General features: G+C 41.7%; 1 long non-coding RNA gene and 1 pseudogene across 1 annotated transcript; one reads left to right on the top strand and one right to left on the bottom strand.

Annotated features, from left to right (window-relative positions):
* The first annotated feature begins 2,684 nt into the window (after window positions 1-2,684).
* On the top strand, window positions 2,685-3,779 carry LOC118358691 (uncharacterized). Its single transcript, XR_004820509.2, has 3 exons — window positions 2,685-2,783; window positions 3,013-3,147; window positions 3,475-3,779. It is a non-coding gene; the product is annotated as an uncharacterized LOC118358691 (long non-coding RNA).
* Window positions 3,780-3,899: 120 nt separating this feature from the next.
* The window catches only part of LOC127912246 (vitellogenin-like), a 5,489-nt pseudogene continuing 4,064 nt past the window's right edge, over window positions 3,900-5,324 (bottom strand).

Genomic DNA, 5,324 nt, shown 5'->3' with positions numbered 1-5,324 from the left:
AAAATGTTCAGTTAGAATAGTTTCACATATGAGCCCTGTATCAACAGGTATAATAAACATATATATATAGAGTACAGGGAACATAAGGTTGAATATATTATTATAGACCTGCTAGATATACTCTAAATTTAAAACAAAATCACAAATAATATTTTATATTATTAATTTCAAACAACGGCATTAGCATGAGAAGAATTTACCAGTACAAAACGATGTCCTCTCCGTTCAAAACATATTCCTCCATTTGGGAATCGCTAAAAGAATCGTCCTCCAAAATCTCTGTCTCACTTTTCCGATCAATTTCTTCTAAAATTGTGTGTACATCTGTATATCTAGACTTAGATTTAGCTTTCCCTGACTTAGTCACCATACTGATTGATATATAAACAGCTGAAGATGCGCTTTACCAAAACAATGCTGTGCGTAACCTCTGTACGCCGGAGTTTACTACATGGGTTGGTCTTCCAACACATAAACATTACACATTGCCGTTTACCTCAGCTCATTGGCTATCTACCCAGCTAGATTTCAAGACGATCAGTGGCCATTGGGTTAAAATACAGTCAATCAACGAAACAGCGGTCATATCATTGGTGCACAATGATGTCATTACTTGTTGTCTTCAAAAAAGTTTATTTCAGTCAATACGTCCCCCGAAATGACCCATCAGGTTTGGTTGTGTTACAAACAAACCAGTTGATTGTAATGAAACCAAACATGACTGGAAAAGTCACATTTAGTGTGTGTATTTACATTGAATGTGTCGTTGAAAATGGAATGAGACGGAATTCACAACACAAGCGGTACACAAAATATTTTGTGTTCGGCTATAAAAATGGATTTTATCAAACAAAAGACCATTCATTGTGTAACAATGAGCATTGGGATTGCAAACAGAGGAAGATCGTCAAAGGTAAACGATTTATTTTATTGCAATTTGTGATGTTGTTACGCCTGTGCTGGTTGAAATAGTTTTTTTTATGGGGCTTTGTTCTCAGATAATCGCATCGTATTCTTTCGCAGTAAATCCTTTTTTAAATCTGACAGCGCAGTTGGATTAGCAAGATTCTAGGCTTTCGACCCATGTGAGACACTTGTATTTTCATGAATGTTTAATATGACTATTTATGTAGCGATCACCGTATGTTGTCGAATTTAATCCCACTAACGGGTTCGGTGCGCAGCGAAGGTTAAACTACTAGCACACAGCTCGGACACCCATGCATACCACACAAGACATGCCACCAGAGAGGTCTCTTCACACTCCTCATATCCAGAACAGACTATGGGAGGCACACAGTGCTACTTAGAGAAATGGCTACAACTCTATTCCACATCAGGTAACGAACTGATGCAAGCAGTAGAATCAGATTTGACAGATTAGAAATACACCTTATGGAACACCGGAGACTGTGAAGACACACACACACACACACACACACACACATGCACAGACACATGCATGTATATGCTTACACACACATACACATAGATTTTTTTATTGTAGATATGTGGTTGTAGAGTAGTGGCCTGAGGGCACACACTTCATGTGTTGTGAAAAGTGTTATGAAATGTAATGTCATGTAATATTGCATATAACTTTATTGTATATAACTGCCTTATTAATGTTGCTGGACCCCAGGAAGAGTAGCTGCTGCCTGGGGATCCTTAGTAAATACAAATTCAAGTTTCATCATTTGTTTATTTCAGATCTACAGCATTGCAATGTTCACCATGGAATGGATCTTGGCAAAACATTGGTACATGAGAATTATTAGAATATGGCAAATATTAGTCTTCTATCTGAGACATGAAACAGATAGGTGGGAGTGCATACAGGCTATCGCCAATTTAACAGATAGGTGGGAGTTCATACAGGCTATCGCCAATTTAACAGATAGGTGGGAGTGCATACAGGCTATCGCCAGTTTAACAGATAGGTGGGAGTGCATACAGGCTATCGCCAATTTAACAGATAGGTCGGAGTGCATACAGGCTGTCGCCAATTTAACAGATAGGTCGGAGTGCATACAGGCTGTCGCCAATTTAACAGATAGGTGGGAGTGCATACAGGCTGTCGCCAATTTAACAGATAGGTGGGAGTGCATACAGGCTGTCGCCATTTAATCATTGCGCAATTTGCCTAAATGGATAATGCAAACACTTTAATCACTTAATTTTGTATGTCTGACTGCATTGCATCGAGCTGTTGTTATCGACACTAAACAGTTAAAAGAGAAACGCACAGTAGCAGGCAATTGTCACATCTATTTCCTGTGCAAAATGTCTAAATGTCACTGGGAAGGTAAATGGAAACATACTGTAGCTACTGTCTATATGTTCAATTTAGTTCAGTCCCAAAATCCAGCAAGAAATAAAAAATCCAGATAATTCAGCCGCAAGAAATGAAATAAGGCTTGATTAGTACCAGGTCAGTTGTAGGCCTTAGAAATAGCCTTCCAAACTTTGTTCCTTAGAAGCAATTGTCCACAGAGGAAACTTCTCTTGACAATCAATACAATATCCCTTGTATGAGTATTTGAGAATGTTTTTACTTGTATGCATGGAGAAACTATGCTTTTGAACTTTGGATACTTTCCTAGTTACCAAACGTTTCTGACGCCAACATGCAGTTGAGATAGCTTCCATCTTCCTGACACAACAACTTTCTCTTTTACTCACTCCAGGAAGTGACTATGGGTGTGGCTAGGGAGTGACTGGTGCGGAGTACTGGTTCTACTGGGCTGGTGGAGAGCAAGGAGAGCAAGTGCCTGCTGCTACTGGTAGGTACAGTACAGAGTACATACCCTAATGCACACACTGCTGAACATAGCCAACTAAATTACTCTAACTGCTATACTCACAGTTGTCATCCAACTCAACATTATCAAAACCATAAGGTACATATTCATGCCCGTATTATAGACTGGTTTCCCAGTTATTTGGATCCATAAGACATTTCGCATGAGCTTTGAGGTTGTCACGTAAACACTTTTTTTTTTTTACCTCCAGGGGCATGGGATTCATCCCTGAGCTGGGAGTAGATGACTTGTTTGGGAAGCCTTGAGATGCTCATCCAACTATCACAAAACAAGCTACCATATCCATGATGGACAATCGTTCTCCAGTGTAGTCCTGAAGAGGAAGGTGTGTTAATGTTCATTAACGATGTGGCCAACTACCCCCAGAGTCCATTGCTTTAATGAGTAGCATAGCTAGGACATTTCCCCCATAAGCACCATCATTCAGATGGATAGCGCTGCATGGAGTCCATATAGGATACATTACTGTTCACAGCTCAGAGCACAGGAGAATATGCTTATCTATTATGATGGCGTCGGAGAAGAAGGCTGACGTTTTACGTGTTCCTAACCAATTGTGTTTTGTTTCTTTGCGTTGTTTGTTATTTTTTTATTTTGCACATAATGTTGCTGCTACCGTCTCTTATGACCAAAAATAACTTCTGGACATCAGAACTGCGATTACTCATCACAAACTGGCAGAATCCTTTTTTACTTTTAACAAGTTTGACGAGCCCAATGGGAATTACACACGGCTTTCCCGGGAACAGGCCCAGATCCCTGTCATATGAGTGAAGAGAAGGCGGAGAAAAAAGGGCCGGAGGGCAGGCTGCCTTCTGAGAATTCGCAGGCGATCGAATAAACCCCCACTGCCTTCCATTCTGCTAGCACAAACTATTTTCTTCTTCTTGAACTGAACTGTTGGTTAAGGGATGTAAGTAAGCATTTCACGGTAAAGTCTACACTTGTATTCGGCGCATGTGGCAAATAAAGTTTGATTTGATTCGATTGTATTTTATTTTATTTAAAATAAAATCAATGACATACGCAGAAGATTAAACTACCAACGAGACATTCAAAACTGTAATATCTTATGCTTCACGGAGTTGTGGCTGAGCAACAACATTATCAACATACAGCTGGCGAGTTATACCCTGTATCGGCAGGATAGAACAGTGGCATCTGGTAAGACAAGGGGAGGCGGACAATGTATTTTTGTAAATAACAGCTGGTGCACGATATCTAAGGAAGTCTCAAGGTTTTGCTCGCCTGAGGTAGAGTATCTCATGATAAGCTATAGACCACACTATCTACCTAGAGAGTTTTCATCTGTATTTTTCGTAGCTGTCTACATACCACCACAGATTGATGTTGGCTCTAAGACCTCACTCAATGAGCTGTATTCCACCATAAGCAAACAGAAAAATGCTCACCCAGAGGCGGCGCACCTAGTTGCCGGGGACTTTAATGCAGGGAAACTTAAATCCGTCTTACCAAATTTCTATCAGCCTGTTAAATGTGCAACCAGAGTGAAAAAACTCTGGACCACCTTTACTCCACAAACACAGAGACGGATACAAAGCTCTCCCTCACACTCCATTTGGTAAATTTTACCATAACTTTATCCTGATTCCTGCTTACCAGCAAAAATTAAAGCAGAAAGCACCAGTGATTCGATCAATTAAAAAGTGGTCAGATAAAGCAGATGCTAAGCTACAGGACTGTTTGCTAGCAAATAATGGCATATGTTCTGGGATTCCTCCAATGGCATTGAGGAGTACACCACATCAGTCATTGGCTCCATCAATAAGTGCATCGGTGATGTCGTCGACAGTGACTGTATGTAAAGTGCTCTCCTGTACTCCCTTTTCACTCATGACTGCACGGCCAGGCACGACTCCAACACCATCATTAAGTCTAGCGATGACACAACAGTGGTAGGCCTGATCACTGACAATGACGAGAGCCTATAGGGAGGAGGTCAGAGACCTGGCAGTGTGGTGCAAGGACAACAACCTCTCCCTCAACGGGATCCAGACAAAGGAGATGATTTTGGACTACAGGAAAAAGAGGATCAAGCATGTCCCCATTCTTATCGACGGGGCTGTAGTGGAGCAGGTTGAGAGCTTCAAGTTCCTTGGTGTCCACATCACCAGCAAACTAACATGGTCCAAGCACACCAAGACAGTCGTGAAGAGGGTACAACTAAACCTATTCCCCCTCAGGAGACTGAAATTTGGGTCCTCAGAAGGTTCTACAGCTGCAGCATCGAGAGCATCCTGGTTGCATCACTGCCTAGTATGACAACTGCTCGGCCTCCAAAAACAAGGCACTACAGAGAGTAGTGCATACAGCCCAGTACATCACTGTGGCCAAGCTTCCTGCCATCCAGGACCTCTATACCAGGTGGTGTCAGAGGAAGGCCCTAACAATTGTCAGACTCCAGCCACCCTAGTCATAGACTCTTCTCTCTGCTACCGCACAGCAAGCGGTACCGGAGCACCAAGTCTAGGTCCAAGGGCT

The sequence above is a fragment of the Oncorhynchus keta genome, chromosome 26 (assembly GCF_023373465.1).
Source record: "Oncorhynchus keta strain PuntledgeMale-10-30-2019 chromosome 26, Oket_V2, whole genome shotgun sequence".
In the NCBI taxonomy this organism is placed as follows: domain Eukaryota; kingdom Metazoa; phylum Chordata; class Actinopteri; order Salmoniformes; family Salmonidae; genus Oncorhynchus; species Oncorhynchus keta.
Note: the sequence above shows the minus strand (reverse complement) of the source record. Positions and strands in the feature narration are given on the sequence as shown.